At 55.5% G+C, this 16424-nt stretch overlaps 1 protein-coding gene across 2 annotated transcripts in view; it reads right to left on the bottom strand.

The window, feature by feature from the left end:
• MPPED1 (metallophosphoesterase domain containing 1) overlaps positions 1 to 16424 on the bottom strand; it is a 62390-nt gene that overhangs the window by 26165 nt on the left and 19801 nt on the right. The gene's annotated exons all lie outside the window — the stretch shown is intronic.

Below are 16424 nucleotides of genomic sequence, written 5' to 3'. Positions count from 1 at the left end.
CAGGAACGTTGGCTGGGAGATGGAGGTGACAAAAAAGGCATCAGAAGGTCACCTGCCTGGGGTCACAGGGCAGCTCCTGGAGTCCAGGTTGACTGCCCAGAGCTGGGTGTCCAGATGCCCCCTGTGGGACAGATGAGTCCTGCAGTAGCAGACCCCCCACGGAGATGCAGGGTGCAGGCTGCCCTGCCCACCAGCCCCGCCCAGCCCAGCCCCTGGGTCCAACACAGAGGCTCTGGATTCACAGCTCATCATTGCTGCCCATATTTAATAGGCAAATGAAATTTTTCTTCTGTTCCATCCTAATAACCAAAATGTTTAACTTTCAAACATTTGTTTTTCCTGGGAAATGTTTTTAAAACAGGAACATTCCGTCCTGAGCCTCTTTAAGGGCTTGTTTCTGTTACTACTGCAGAAAGCATGAGACTTTAGACTGGAAGGCACAGAAAGGTTTCTGCATTCCTCCCCCTCCCCCCCACCACCACCACAATAAGGCCACCTGCGGCCAGAAAGATCTCGTGGGAACCTCCCCAGAAGTCATAACCTGGCAGGACACACTTGCCCATTGGTCACAAAACACCCCCCTCCCCCACCCCTAGCCCTCTGGAGGGGACCAAGCTGGGAACCATGGATGTAGCACACATTAAAACTAGAGGCTATGGTGCCCCCTCCAGGCCTGGCCCTGTTGGTACTCTGATCTCACTTCTTGCCACCCAGGGCTGGCTGTGCACCCACCTCTCCAGGCTGCTTAAGGCCTCCTGACATTGGCAGATGCTGTTCCATCTATAAGGGACTCACTTCTTGCCTTTCTATCTGAGTTAACTCCAATTCCACTCACACTTCCTCCAAGATGCCTTCCGTGATCACTCACTTTTCTCCCTACCCAGGAGGCGGACGGTGCTCCCCAACACTCTCAGATGCCTGAGTGCCCAGAAAGGATCAGACACAAAGGATGAGATATCCAAACAATAGTGGCATTTTCAGTAGTGACCCTGGAAATGAGGAGAACATGCAGGAATGCCTTCCAGATTCTGAGGGAAAGTGACTTGCAACACAGAATTCTATACCCAGACAAACTGTCGATTAAGACTGAGGCCTGAATGAAGACATTTTCTGGCATGCAACTTTGCCAAACATTTACCTCTAGTGGATTCTTTCTCAGAAAGCTACTAGAGGGTGTCTTCCACCAAAATGAGGGAGTAAACTGAGAAAATAAGAGTCATGGGATCCCAGAACCAGAGGCTCCCAGACAGAAGAGAGGCAAAGGGAGACAACGGTGAAGGGAGGACCCAGGATAGTGACTGTACACAGACCCAGACATCAGCCAGTCCAGACCTGGTGGGGGTTGGAGGCTCAGGAGGTACTAGAAAAATGGGCCACGTGGTGGCCTCGCACAGTTCACCATGCTCCTGAGGGGCCTTGAAAACTGCTGGAGACACAGATGGACCCTGACGGGCGCACAGAAAAACAAGCATACAGAACAATGAACTAGGTAGGAAAAACAGTACATCGTACAGTGAATGTGGAAGCAAAAACTGTGACAGGGGCATGTTAAAAGGATAGGAGAAAGGGGGTGTGTATGTGGGTGGAGAGGCTACATCTGTAAATCTTCATTTTTCACTGTGAGATATTACCAAGTGAGATCTAAAATGGAAAAATCAAAGAACAGCAATATAAAATTGCTACTTAGAAACACCACGGTAATAGACACAGCAGCTACCAGAGTGGCTCTGAGAATGGGAGTCAGGACTGGGGAGAGGGAGGGGCTGCAGGGGGGCTGCTGGCTGCATCCTACGCCCCTGTGGCACTCGGTGACTTACTGTGCACATGTATTACCGTAACGCAAACAAAACTTTAATAAAAAGAAGGCATCCGGAAGCCAGGCACTCCCCTCCCGCTTCCTAAGTCTGTTCAGCCCAGCCTCCCACTTGCTTGGCATGTGGCTCAAAACCTAGAACCAAATAAAACTGGGGTCCCAGCTGAGACCAATGGAAAACAGAACAGGCAGAAAACCTAACCCTGAACCTACATGCGACTGAGATTCTGAGGCCCTAAGTGCTGGGATTCAAAGGCCGGTGACCTGGCCAAGAAGCTCCTACCTGGGCAGGTCAGGCAGCGATTAATGACACCACACTATTTTGGCAGATGAAGAAATTGGGGCTCAGTGCAGTGAAAGACACAGTTGGCAAGCAGAGACGTGGGAACCTGAGCCCAGATCCATCTCTAGCTGAAGCCCATGGTTTCTCCCTCTCTGTCACAAACACCAAGACATGTTCCATGCGCCAGAGCTTCTGCATTGAACAGTCCTCAAACAGATCACAAGGAAACAATGTTGCCATATCCTTGCTTTAAACAGATCACAAGGAAACAATGTTGCCATATCCTTGCTTCAAACAGATCACAAGGAAACAATGTTGCCATATACTTGCGTCCTTACAATGTATCCCCTGTTATAAGGGGCTCTCAATGACTTTATTCTAAACAACATAATATTTTGGAGAAGATCTTGTGGCCGCTGTAAACAAGCCTTTAAAGACCATTTTTAAAAGCAATACAGATGTTAGAACAAATTAAAACGAATTCAGCAAAAGTGCAGGATACAAAAACAACGCAGAGAACAATCAGTCGGGTTTCTATAAACGCGAACAATAAACAATCCAAAAAGAATGTTAAGAAAACAATCCCATTTGCAATCGCGGCAAGAAGAATAAAATACTTAGGAATAACCTCAGCTAAGGAGGTGAAACATTTGTACGTGGAAAACTACAAAACATCTGCTCAAGGATTAAAGACGACACTGATAAATGGAAAGATGCCGCAGGCTCCCGGACTAGGGGACTTCGCGTGGTGAAGACGTCAGTACACCCGACGCGACCCACAGATTCGGGGCGACCCCTACCAAAGTCCCAACGACGTTTCTTCCAGAAATAGAAAATCCATCCTGAAGTTCACACAGAATCTCAAGGGACTTCTGAGTAGCCCAAATAATCTTGAAAATGACAAAGTTGGAAGACTCATACGCCCCGATTTCAAAACTGTAATTAAACTAGTACGGTGCTGGCATCAAGACAAACATAGAGGTCAACGGACTAGAAGAGAGAGTCCAGGAAAACACTTTCACCTACATGGTCAAATGATTTTCGACAAAGGTGCCAAGACCATTCAACAGGGGAAGGAAGAGTCTTTTCAAGAGCTGGTGCTGGAGCCCTGGCCGGTGCGGCTCAGGGGGCTGGGCGCTGTCCCGGGCGCTGAAAGGACGGCAGTCCAATCCCGGGTCAGGGCACATACCTGCTTGTGGGTTTGATAGAAAACTATCGATCAATGTCTCTCTCTCTGTCTCTCCCTTCTTCTCTCTAAGCATGTCCTTGGGTGAGAGTCAAAAAAAAAAAAGAGAGAGAGAGAGATAGGCCCTGGCTGGTTTGGCTCCGTGGTTAGAGCGTCGGCCTGCAGACTGAAGGGTCCCGGGTTTGATTCTGGCCCAGGGCACGTGCCTCAGTTGCAGGCTCGATCCCCGGCCCCAGTCGGGGCGCATGCAGGAGGCAACCAACCAATGTGCCTCTCTCACACTGACGTTTCTCTCTTCCCCATACACACACACTCTCTCTGAAAAGCAATGATTAAAACAGAGAGAGAGAGCCCAGCCGGGCGTGGCTCAGTGGTTGAGCGTCGACCTGGGATCTAGGCGATTGGGGTTCGATTCCCAGTCAGGGCACATGCCCGGGTTGCCGGCTCGATCAATGACTCTCTCATCATTGATGTTTCTCTCTCTCTCTCCCTCTCCTTTCCTCTCTCTGAAACCAATAAAGATATTTTAAAACAAAAACAGAGAGAGAGAGAGAGATGGTGCTGGAAAAACTGGATATCCACACGCAAAAGAATGAAGTGGGACCCTTATCTGACACCATATACAAAAATGAACTAAAAATGGAACAAAGGCCTCAAGGTAAGAGCTAAAACTATAACACAGGGGAAAGCTTCCTGACACTAAATTCAGCAATGACGTCTTGGATAGGACACCAAAAGCTCAGGCAACCAAAGAAAAAAAAAAAAAATCAAAATTTAAAATGTCTGTACAGCAAACAGCACCGTCCACGGAGTGAAAAGGCGACCCACGGAATGGGGGGAAATATTTCCAAACGGTATTTCCAACAAGGGGTTAACATCCAGGATATATAAAGAACTCAGCAGCTCAGAAACAACAAAACAAACTCCTTATAAAAACGGGCAAAGGACCTGAACAGACATTTGGCCAAAGAGGCCATGCGGATGGCCAAGGAGCGTGGAGGCGGGAAAACCCGCCGTCTTTGGCAGCCGGGCAGGTGAACGGGGGGGCAGGCCGGGGAGGGACAGTTGGGGTCACCCTTGGAGGGTGTGGGCTGCGGGGCAAAGACCTGGACCTCACCCAGGACACCGCGGGGAACCAACGGGGAGTGTTAAGGGGGGAGGGGGCAGGGCTGGCTCCAGGAACAGAAAATCTCTTTCGAGCACCAACTCGGCAAATGCTAGTCTGGAGGGTGACTATTTTGAGAGGTTGGGCCACTACCAAGCGAGCCCCACGTGTCAGCTCCAAGCCTCCCCCCTTCCTGCCGCGGCTGTCAGGCCGCCCGGAATTAGCTCCAGCAGCCTCCCAGGCTCCCCGAGCTTCGTCTGCACCGTGCCCGCTCGGGAAGGTGTGAAACCCCTCCCAGGGGGACCCAAAGGAGCAAACCTACACGCGTAAAGAAATCCGCTCTCCTCAAAGCAGATTTCAAAGAACTAAGCCCTAACTTTTCAGTATCGGATGAAAAAAAGAGAAAGGTGTCCCCGGATGATACCAGTCAGCCGAACATCGCTGCGCCGGGCACTTAGCTGCGTTCACGATGCGCGCACCCCACGCCGGGCCCTGTGCTGAGCCCAGGCCACCCCCTGCCTCGCTGAACCCTCCCAACACCAACCCTTTTTACAGATGAGAAAACTGAGGCTCCGAGAGAGAGGACCTACCGCGCCCGAGGCCGGATGGCCGGGAAGCACTCAGCCAGGGCCCAGACCCGAGGGGTCCCTCCAGGCCCACCTGCTGGAACAGGATCCCGGCTGCAGTGCCTGACGCGCCCTCGCCACGGCCCGCTAGGCACGGCTGTCACCCCCCTCTGCCCGAGAAGGCGGCCCGGCGGGCCCGCGGCCGCAGGGCTGGGAGGGAGCCTGCCTGCCCCAAGGCTGCACCCTCCCCAGGGCGCCGCTCGCGTTAGGAATTTAATGTAATTTATGAATAATAAGCCCTGAGGGACCCGGCGCTGTCCCTGGTGCTGAAGGTGCTCAGGCGCGCGACAGACAAGATCCCTGCCTTTGAGAAATAGATCGTTTCGTTGACAGCAAAAATAGCCCTGGACAGGTGATTCCGTTGGTCGGAGCGTCGTCCCGGACATCAAAAGGTTGCGGGTTCGATTCTCAGCCCGCACATACCTAGGTCACAGGTTCAAGCCCGGGTCAGGGTGCATACGGAAAGCAACTGATCGATGTCTCTCTCTCTCTCTCTAAAAATCAATAAAAACATATCCCTGGGCAAGGATTTAAAATATTTTTTTAAATAAATAAGCACCAGCTCAGGGGGGATAACAGATATGGGAAAAATGAAGCCAGGCGAGCAGGACAGGGAGCATCGGGCGGGGGAACCGGCTGATCCCAGGCAGTAGGGGAGGGGACCTCTCTGGGAAGGCGACACCCGAGAGCTAGGACGTGCGTGGCCTCTGGGGAACCGCAGCCGGGCCCTGGGCCCCAGCCTCATCGGGAGCAGTGGGCAGGCCACGCAGAAGCGCCTCTGACCTGTGAAGCGCCGTCCAGAGGGAGTCAGGTCCTGGAGGCTCCGGGGACCTGGATCCGAGGCCCTGTAGCAAAATGTGGCTTCACCCATGGAACGGAGGCTGCCGCAAGTCCTCACGTCCCATCAGCAACCGGAGCATGACTTTGGGTGGCCCGGATGCTACAAACCGCTACTCCTGACCGTGACTATCAAAACCGGCTTGGGAGCCCTGGCTGGTGTGGTTCAGTGGTTAGAGCGTCGGCCTGCGGACTGAAGGGTCCCGGGTTCGATTCCAGCCAAGGGCATGGACCTCGGTTGCAAGCTCGATCCCCGGTCCCTGGTTGGGGCAAGTGCGGGAGGCAACCAATCGATGCGTCTCTCACGTCCATGTTTCTCTCTCTCTCTCCTCCTTCCACTCTCTCTGAAAAGCAATGGAAAAATGTCATCAGGTGAAGATTTAAAAAAAGAAAAAGTCTTAGAAAGGAGGAATTTGCTAACAGAAAGGGCTGGGATTCTCTAGATAGACAAGAAAAGTTCCCCATAAAATAGTCACCGTAGGCATTAAAAAATTAACTGAAAAACTTAAAAGATCATAGACCTCGGATTAGAATTCTGATTCCACTTTTAGTTTGCTGAGTGTCTCCGGCAAGCTCTCCACCTCTCTGAGCCCAGTTCCTTCATCTGTCGAGACAGTGAGAGCAAAGGGATTTTTCTGGCTGCGCGGCCCCATCAGTTATCATTAACCCCCTGTGACTATTTAATTTCAGATTAATTAGCAAAAAATAAAACACGAAAGTCCGTGTCTCAGCTACGCCGGCCACATTTCCAGTGGTCGGTACCCACAGGAGGCCAGTGGCTGCCACAGTGGACGGCGCAGGTCTAAAGCCCTGCTGCTCCCCACCGGGGGTGGCCCAGCCCAGCCCCGCCGAACAAGACACCCCCTCCCCCGGCCAGGGTGATTCTCACCACCTGAGGCCTGAGAAGGGCTGGCTGTGAGGGTTAAGTGGGGGACCGGGCGTGGGGACACCCGAAGAAGGGGCAGCTCTGTAGTAAGGACAACGACAGCTGGACAGGGCATCTCCGAACAGTCTGCGCCGAGCCCAGGTGCAGGAGGCAGGCCGGGGAAGGTGGCAGGGACAGGGACAGGGTGGCATCTTCCAGACGTCTCAGGGGTTTGTGGGCACAGGGGGAGAGAATATTCCAGCTCTGCGCCGGCCAGGGTTTTCTGGCTTGTTGACTGTTCCTGTTTGGGAACGAAGTCCAGCGTGAAGATGACATTTTTAAAAACTCACAGGCTTCTTTCATAGTCAAACGCATCTCTCTTTGTAGAAAAAAAAAAAAGAGAAAAGAGGCGGATCAGCCAGGAAATCTTGCTTCCCCGGCTCTTGAACAACCCACCGGCTAGTGCTCTGCCCGCCGGCGATTTCCTGCACCGGTTCCACGCTCCTGGCCGGAGGGGAGGCGCCCGGGGAGCCCAGCAGGGCCGCGAACACGTCCCCTCTCACCCGCCCGCGCACAGGCCAGGAGGGAGGCGCCACACCCATCGTGGGGGTGAGCGACCTGCCACCCAGGGCGGGCCAGTCGCCTGCCCTCCGCCCACACCTGGGAGGCAGGGCAGCTTCTGACCCGGCCACAGGCGACCACTTCCCCTTGTCCCCATCGCGTTACGGCATTTTCTTGTTTCTGTGTCTCTCACGTAGAAGCCTTGCTTGCTTGGTGCCCACTGTGTGCTCAGCACCTAGCAGAGTCCAGAGCAAGGTAGGAACTCAACACATGTTGAATGAATGAATGAATGAATGACTGCAAACCGATCCCGCTGGCAACTGAAAGCTCCAGCCTCGGACCCTTGGCAAGCCTGCCCTTCGAGCTGGAAGGCCCGCGCCCACCCACCCGTCGCTTGTCCAAACAAAGCCCCAATGCCAAGGTCCTCCTCAAGTACCACTTCCTACAGGAAGCCACCCGACTTCTCCTACTCGGTCCCCATTCCCCGTCTGGCCTCTGCGTCTCCTACTGACCCCCACAGCCCCCCCCGTGGGACTCCAGCCACGTGCCTCCTTGCTGGTCCTCAAATGTGCCACCAACACTCCTGAGCCCGCGGCTGCCTCTGTCCAGCCGGCCTCCCCGGACGTGCGCACACCGGCCCCCGCCATTCAGGTCTCTGCTCAAAGGTCACATGAACAGAGGGTCCTGCCTGTCCCCTTAGCCTGACCCTCACACACGTCATAGTTCTGTTTCCACGGGCTGTCTTCGGTCTGCTCACGGCGGCATCCCCGGTGCCCAGTGCTCAGCAAACACCCGCTGAGTAAACAGTCAAGTGCACACTGGAAAACAAATAATGAAGTGCCGACGGCTGCCCCCGGGCAGGGTTAAAGACAGGTTGGAAGTGAGACGCCGGACAGCAAAGATGTATAAATGGTGGCAAGAGGGGACGGGCTGGCTGTGCGCCAGGGACCTTCAGGAAAGAATGGAGATGCTGATTAATTTTATTCTGGCTTAAGTCGGATATGATTATTAAAAATGTATGAGTAACCACTCGACAAATTGAAAAAAGAATATAGAATTTCCAAACCAGTAGAGGGGAAAAAAAGAAACTTCAATCAATCCCCCCCCAAAAAAAGCACCCAATGAATGACAGAAGTGGACATGCTTTGTACACCGGGAAACACCACACAAATATTCATTGTTATTATTCAAACACAAAATTCCTTACCAAGGCTCCCCTACACAGAAATGGCGAGAAGTCACCAGGGTACTCAGAGCAGAAGGAGATGAACATCAAACACAATCCAGGGGACGGACCCATCAGAGGGGCTGGCACGTCCCCTTCTCCCAAAAATCACAGCCATTCGCCAAATGCCTTTCCCTTTTCACCTTGGCCCCTAGGAAGCTCGGGCTCCAATTTCCAACTCAGGAAACCCACTGAGCTGCTCCAATTTTTATTTTTTAATTGGCTTTTAATTTATCGTCAATCCTCTACCATTTCACTGTTTTCATTATTTTCATAAACCATCTCAACTCCTTTGGCACAAAACGGGCTATAAATAAGGAAGCAGAAAATCCAAACAAATAATGAAAGACACAAAATAAAACCAAGAAAGGACTTTCAGAGCCCAGAGCTTTCAGAAAAATGCAGCTCTACCTTGTTTAAATAGAAAATTCTTTTCTTAATTTAAGGCAGAGATTTTTTTTTAGGATGATGGTCTTTAAAAAGCCCACTGCAAAACATGTTTGAAATACACACACTCTCCCCCTTTCCTCTCTCACACACACACCCCCTCTCCCTCACGCGCGCGCACACACACACACACACACACACACACGCTCACACGCCAGCGGTCTCGTTTCATTTCCAAAGCCATTCTGTCGTTAGTAGACAATTAGCGCCTGAGCACACCTTTCGAGGAGTTTCTGTGTTAACATGAAAATGCTGTAATTACGGCTGGCCGAATCGCTCGACTAGACACAATTCTAGATTTTCCGTCTCCATTAGAAGCTAATGTTCTCCCTTTTAGCCCCTAAAACACACTTTGGCTTGGTGAGGGCTTTTTATATGAATACAGAAAATTAATTTTTAAGTGAAAACCGGGCCTCCGCTGCCCTGTTCATCCATTTTTCATCTGAGCATCGACCCTGCTCTCCGGGCGACCCCTTGTTTGTCGGTCACGACGCCCGCTGTGACGGCACAGGGCCCAAATCCCTGGGCACCAGCGGCTCCTGAGCGGACAGCCCGGAGTCAAAACACATTTTTGCTCTAAATACTCAGTCCTGGGTCTCTGTGAGGGTAACGTGCTTCTGAGAGTGTCTGCGCCAGGCCGTCGCATCCAACGCCTGAGGAACGGGGCCGAGCGCACGTCGGGAGCCTGTCCCCACTCGGCGGGAGGGTTATGGCAGGATCGCTCTTAAAAAGCTGGCTGGGCCCCGGCCGGTGGCTCAGTGGTTAGAAGCCCCTCACCTCCACCTGGAGCCTGCTCCCCGCTGCTGAAGTGAATCGCAAAGCAGCCCATTTCCTAAGTCCACCCCCTGCCCCTGCCCCTGCCCCTGCCTTCAACTCGGTGGCAAATGCGGCAAGAACCAAAGAAAGTGCCTGGAAGGGTTCCCCACCTCCCTCCCTCTCCTTCCCTCCGCACAGATTTTAATTAAGGGTTTGCTTGCAAAAGACCCAGCTCTATTTAACCAAATCCTTGGACCCCTTCTACACTGTCTCCAATATCACTTTATGCTAGGGCGCCAGCGAAAAGTTAATTATAACTTCTAAATACTCCATTACTGGGCCCTTGTCTTCCTCCCCTGCCTGGCTCTGCTGAGGGTGGCTCAGCCTGGGCCCCGCAGGCCGCTCCGTGCTTCACCTCACACCTGCCCCGCACCCCTGCTCCAGGCGGGGCGGGGCTCTGGGGCCTTCCTGACCCTCCAGGGGCTCACAGGATCCTGCAGGACGAGGGGAGCCTGGCAGGGCGGCCCACTTGGCGCCCACGGCAGCTCGGCAGGTGATATAAGTGAGTGGGGAGGAGAGAGGGCAGGGCGGAAAACTGGGGTCAGAACAATGTGATGGGAGCTGATATCAGACTCCGAGGGAAGGGAGAGGGGGCGCAGGAGCTGTGGCGAGGAGGGTCTCGAGCACCCCCTGGAGGGCTGTACCTCACGACGTAGCCTATAGGGATGGGCCTGAGGTTTGAGAGTTCCGTGTGGGACGCAGCGAGTCTGAAATCCTGGTGGACAACGAGGAGGAGGTGTCTTCTGAAAAGATTTGAACAACGCACTGGCAGAATCGCAAAGAAAGATCTAGGTGAGGAGAGAGATGGAGAGATGGGTGGAAGCAGGAGCTGAGCGGGGTCTGGGTGATTAGCACCTGGAAAGAAGGTGGTTGAGACGCTCACGGTTGGCCCTGGGAGATGCCACCTTCAGTGCGCAGGAGGCCAAGGGACCAAAGGAGCTGGAGGAGGGGAAGCCCAGAGAGGGGGGTGGTTGGAAGCGGAGGGAGAGCCCAAGGTGGAGGGGCCGGTGTCCTGCCACGTGGAGAGGCCAGAGAGAAAGCTGAGAATAAACCTGCCTCTGGCCTCCAGGGGGTCGCTCGCTCCTAAGGCCAGAGCCCAGTGAGGCTTTGGGAGCTGGGGGGATGGGAGGGCAGAGGTGCAGGCTTCTCCTGGCGGGGGGCGAGGGGGGGATGGGCGCATGAGACCACCCTGCACCTGCCAGTCACGCAGGGCTTTCTGACACCTTGCAGATCCCAGCTCCTGAACTGACAGCTCGAGGGCACGCTTGTCACTCAGAGCCCGTGGCGGAATTCGGCTCGCTCGCTCTGCGCTCGCCCTGGAAGGCACCGGTGGCATCCTGGAGACGGGCGTGGCTGGCACTCAGCCTCCCTCCGGCCCTCTGCAGCCCTGGCCTCCAGGGGGAGCCCACAGGCCCACCGCGGTACCGCCCCCTTGGCTGGGTCTGGGTCACCTGCCCACCTCAGCTCCTAGCCTCTCCTTGGAGACCCCAACTCAGCCTCCGCCCCAAGTCTTCTCAGACCCCCCCCCCCCCCGAGCGCCACGGCCCCACCCTCCTCAAAGCCAGCCCCCTCCCCCGGCACTGCCGTCCGATCCAGGGCACCCGTCGGGCCGCCTCGCCGGGGACGCACGGGCGCCCCAGTCACTCTGTCCGTCCTGAGTCCGCAGCCTCTGTCCAGGGCCTACCCTGGCCGAGCGTCGTTCGGCGCTGCCCTCCAGGAGCCGAGGGTCCGGGGTTGGGGGGCAGGGGGACACAAGAACCCAGATAATTCTCTGTCACAAGGTGAGGGCCACCGCCAAGGCCTGAACGGGGAGCTCTGGGTACGCTGAGGGTGGGGGACCAATGCTGCCCCTCGGGGTGGGGGGCTTCACGGCAGGTGACACTGAAGGTGGGTAGGACTGCGGGTGAAGGAGGAAGAGTGGTCCCGGCTGGGGGGGCTGGGGGCCAGCGAGGCCCAGAGTGGGGAGCTGGCTCTAGGAATGGTAAGCAGAGTCGACCAGTGTGGCCGGAACGAAACGGCTCTGCTGACACTGAGGCTGGTTGTTAGATGTTTGGGGGGGGGCAGGGCAGGGCTCAAATAACAGAGAGGGAGGTTTTTCCACAATAACAGCCCCCAGTTCTGAGAACTCCTTGTGCCTAGAATGTGCTAAGCACAGTGTTATTCTTCAATCCTTTGCAACCCTAGGGGGTGGGCAAACAGCTCTCCCCATTTTATAGTGAGGCACAGAGAGGTTGAGTGACTAAGATAAGGTCACACAGCAAAGGAGAGGCCAAAGCAGGGGTGAAGACAAATCCGCTTGACTTCCAGGCAGGCGGTCTTAGCCCTCAAGCCGCCCCACCTCCCCGGGCAGACACCCCGCGCTGATCCATGAAGTGTGGGCTCCCTGCTGTCCACCATCACGTCACCAGCCGTGGAGGAGCGAGGAGCGCCCAGCACACGCCTCTCCGTTTCAGCAGGCTCTGCCTTTCCTGTCACTCTTGAAAGCAGGAACGCCTGTCCTTAACATTGTTAGCTGCTCGCTGGGGCATTCACAAATCAAGCTGGCGTTTCTATTTCACGAATATATTTGGGATTTTAATGACCTACAACAAGGGGGTCTGCTCAGCGGGGCCCTGTCACCCCTCCAAGGAACACAGACCCAGACAGAAGCCCGCAGATGGGCAAAACGTGGACACCACTCAGAGCCACGCCGAGAGCCACGCACCTGACAGCAAATTAGAGTCCGAGTAAATCCCGCCACGCAGGTCCCCAGCCGGCGCCTGGTCTTACCTTACAAAGAGGGCCTTTATCAACTTTCAATCTCCTCTCCTCTGTCTGGAGGTGGCCCCTGGAAGGTGACTTTAAATGCTTTCCATGAGATCAATGAGCGGGGGAAAGGCGGGCTGTGAGTTTCAGATCTAACTTTCTTCTCTGTGGGCCTGGGGAAGGGGCTCACAGAGACCTTCTGAGGGGCTGGGTGACACCAGGACCGACCTGAGGCCAGTGCTGTCCCTGTCCCCACGCTGGGACCGTTGCACCAGACATCAGAGAAGCCAACGTGTCATTAAAAACAATGAGATTTTAGTGTTGCTTCTATTTGATGCTACCAAAAGAACACATGCCTTTTTTGCAAAAAATTAAGGGTAAAAAGACAGAGAGAGCCATAAAAAAGAAGATAAAACCTCTCACGGTCCCACCACCCGGACATGAATTCAGAACGTTGCAGAGCCTCTGCCCTCGCTGGCCTCGCCGCTGCCACTCAAACTCTGCAGCCCAGGCCGGTGGTCGCCTCTTAAAGGTCCCTCCCCTCCATAAGCCTCCCACAGCTCCCATCACACCGAGAGTCCACCCCAAACTCCTGTCCTGGGCCCACGGGGCCTGTGCAAACTGGCACCGCCTCCCCAAACCCTCCTCCCTCAGCACTTCCCTTGCCCTCTGTTCCCATCTCAGGGCCTTTGCAGCCGCCGTGGCCTCGCCCCGGAAGGTTCCTCCCGACCGTGTCTCACTCTCATCCTCCATGCCTCGTCCAAGGCCACCTCCTCAGAGAGGCCTTCCGTGATTGCACTCAGTCAGCATCACCTGCCCCGGGCTGGTGCTCCACAGACGGCCCGCTTGCTGCTTCCTGTGCATCCATCCAGCCACTGTCCGCCCATCGCCAGAATGTGAGCAGCGCCCGTCCCTCTCCCCACTGTCACCCCGTTGCCTGGGACATGCCTGGCACACGGTGAGGTATACTGAATACGTGAGTGGCTATTTCATTCCCGTCTTTTCTGTGTGCATGTGCTTTTGACATGGCTAAGATCATACGTCAACACTGCTCAGGAACTCCGTGCTCCTTTACGCACAGTCTCTTCTACCGATCTCCCTGCACACGACCTCTAGGCTCCAGCCAAATGTCCCCGCTTCTCTGGGACCGACCCATGACTCCTACCACCACCCCAGGGGAGCCAGAATCTGGCAAACGCCAGTGCATAGAAGCAACAACATCTACACAGTACTTTACAGTCTACACAGCCGAACCATCTCCTCCATCCCAGCGGAGCCTCAAACCACTTCTGGAGGTGGACCGGAGAAGGGAAGCCCTGCCCCCCCCCATTTAAAATAAGGCCACTGAAGCTCACAGAGGTCCCATGGCTGCCACAATCACCTGGGCAGGAAGTGGGCCAGGACCTCTGGACCCAAATGGCTCACGCCACACCTTCGGTCTGAATCAGAAATGATTCGCCGTAAGAACCACAGAGGCAAACAGAGGAGGCACCAAGAGCTCAGCTCCAGAGTCCGACTGCCTGGGCTTGAAGCCCAGCTCTGCCACTTCGTAGCTGTGTGACCCTGGGCGAGTCACTACACTTCTCTGGGCCTCAGTTTTCTTCTCAGTAAAATGGGGGTGACAGTAGTCCTGCCTCATTCTGATGTCAGAATTGAATGATTTAATAATACATAAAAAGGGCACAGAATGGCGTAAAAGATCAGGGGCCACGTACACTGAACAAACACCAGGTCTCCATAAAAACACACCTGTACGAGTGCACCTACATGGACGTAATGGGTGCACAGCCTGCCTCCTAGCCACGATGACCACACCCCCGGGGGCCTGAACGGCCGACCCACAGAGGGGGCCTCACTCTGTGCAGTGGACTGCAGACAGATTTCCATAAGCCGGCTCCTACTGAAGTTTCTCACACACAAACCCCTCGCATTCAATCCAGGACAGAGAGTGGCTCCTGGATCCCCAGTGTGAAGCCCCCACCCACACCCCACCCAAGTGACAAGCACCGACATGTGCAAACACAGCAAGGCAGCAAAGGGGAGACGCCGGGGGAAGGAGCCTTCTGTACAAGGAAGACCCTTTCCTAAGTTCACACTTCCCACCCCCAATAGCTCAGACAAGTAAACCGATCCAGCTCCAAGTACAAATGAGGAAGGGGCCCTAAGCTCCTGTGGACACTGTTCTGGCTCCTGCTAAGAGGTGGGCGGAGAGATCATCCTAAAGCACCCATCTCACTGTGCAGTCAGCCCCCCGCCCCCGCCCAGGACCCTGGTCAGGCCCCACCCCCCTTTCCAGGCCCAAACCCAACTCCAGCCACAACACATCACACCTCCCAGGTATCCACCGGCACATATTGGCCTCAGCTGTCCCCTCGGCCTGGTGGCACCCTTTCTGCACAAATTCCCAGCTCCTCCGTTGAGGCCCAGCCCAGAGTCAGCTTCTCCTAGAAACCTTCCCCTGCCCGGAGAAAGCTGTCGGTCAGTCCCTGCGCCCAGATCCCACCGCACCTGGAACCCACCCCGCGGCTCAGGCCAGCGTCTGTCCACTCATTCACCCATGCTGAGGGGGGCACGTGGCCGGGCACATGGGGAACAGTCCCCGCCCTTCAGGACCTCAGTGCAGGGGCGGGGTGGGGGGCAGGCATCCTCTTCTGTCCAGGAGGGATCCGAACAGCACCTGCTCCAAATAGCTGCTCCCAAAATCCAGCAAGGCAGTGGCCATAAGGAGCCGGCCACACTGCGTCTGGCACAGAGCAGGAGCCTGCACGACAGCGACTCCGTTATCTGCCTTGGACGTGGGCTCTTGGCTCAGCCAAGGGAGGCCCCCCATCTTCTGATAAGAAGCCAGGCTCAGAGAAGGTCCCCCCTCAGAGGCAGCCCAGACCCTGAGGCAGCACCGGGCGAGGCGAGAAGCCCAGGCAGGCCTGCCCTGCAGGAGCCCTGTCCCACCCCAGCCTTCCCAGGGTCCAGCCCAAAAGGGGCCCTTGACTAGAGTTTCCCATTTGAAAAACCAATATTGGAAGCTCTGAGCCTGCCAAGCGGAGGGGAAGGCCTTGTTTGTAAATATTTGTTTCGACTGGCAGGGGCGGGCCTCTCTCCTGGCCCCTCGGCTCACGCAGCTCCCAGCCAACTGCGCAGTGGGCCACCCCCGGGGAGGCGGCCCGTCTGGCAGGGGTGCGGGCGCAGGGAGGCGGCCGCCTGCGCCCAGGCCTCGGAGACAGCAGCCAGCGCGCGGGGCCGCCCAGGGGCAGCCCATCTGTTCCCCACCCCCTGGGGCTGTGGAGACAACTCGAAGTGAGGTTTCTCTTGATTCCAAGCAAACAGTTTTTCCCAGGGGACGCCCAAGATCTATGTCTTTCTTATTTAGGAAGAAAATAAAAAGCCAAAGACAAAACCCTGGGGGTACGCTTGCAAATCAAGGCCCGACCACCCGGGACAGCTGGACAGTATTCGCTGCCCCTGCCAGCAGCTGCCCTCGGCAGGAGCCCACGTCTGGTCCCCTAGGTCCCTGCTGTGGGCCACAGAGGCCCAGAGGGTCCCCTGACTGGGGAAGCGATCCTGATGGTGGTAGACAGCTGAGCCAGCTGGGTACCTGCCCTGGCATCACCATTCCCGGTCATTCATTCATTCACCTGTTCAGCCACTCATCTGTTCATTCATTCACTCACTCATTCATCCATTATTTATTTAGCACCTACCTGTACCAGGCACTGGGGGCTGGACGCACAAGTGGTCAAAGACACACCTGGGGGGAAATCCCTTTGGGAGGGGTTTCCTGGGCCAAAAATCCCCACAAACAAATGGCAAGTCACAGCTAAGACAAGGGCCAGGGTAGGAGACGGCTGAGGTGTGACAGTGAGGGAGAGAGCTGTGACCGGGTCCGGAGGTCAGGGAAGGCCTCCTGGGGCAGGAGGT

This window comes from Miniopterus schreibersii (genome assembly GCF_964146895.1).
Source record: "Miniopterus schreibersii genome assembly, chromosome: 2".
Lineage (NCBI taxonomy): Eukaryota > Metazoa > Chordata > Mammalia > Chiroptera > Miniopteridae > Miniopterus > Miniopterus schreibersii.
The sequence above is the reverse complement of the archived record's forward strand: the minus strand, read 5'-3'. Positions and strand labels throughout refer to the sequence as shown.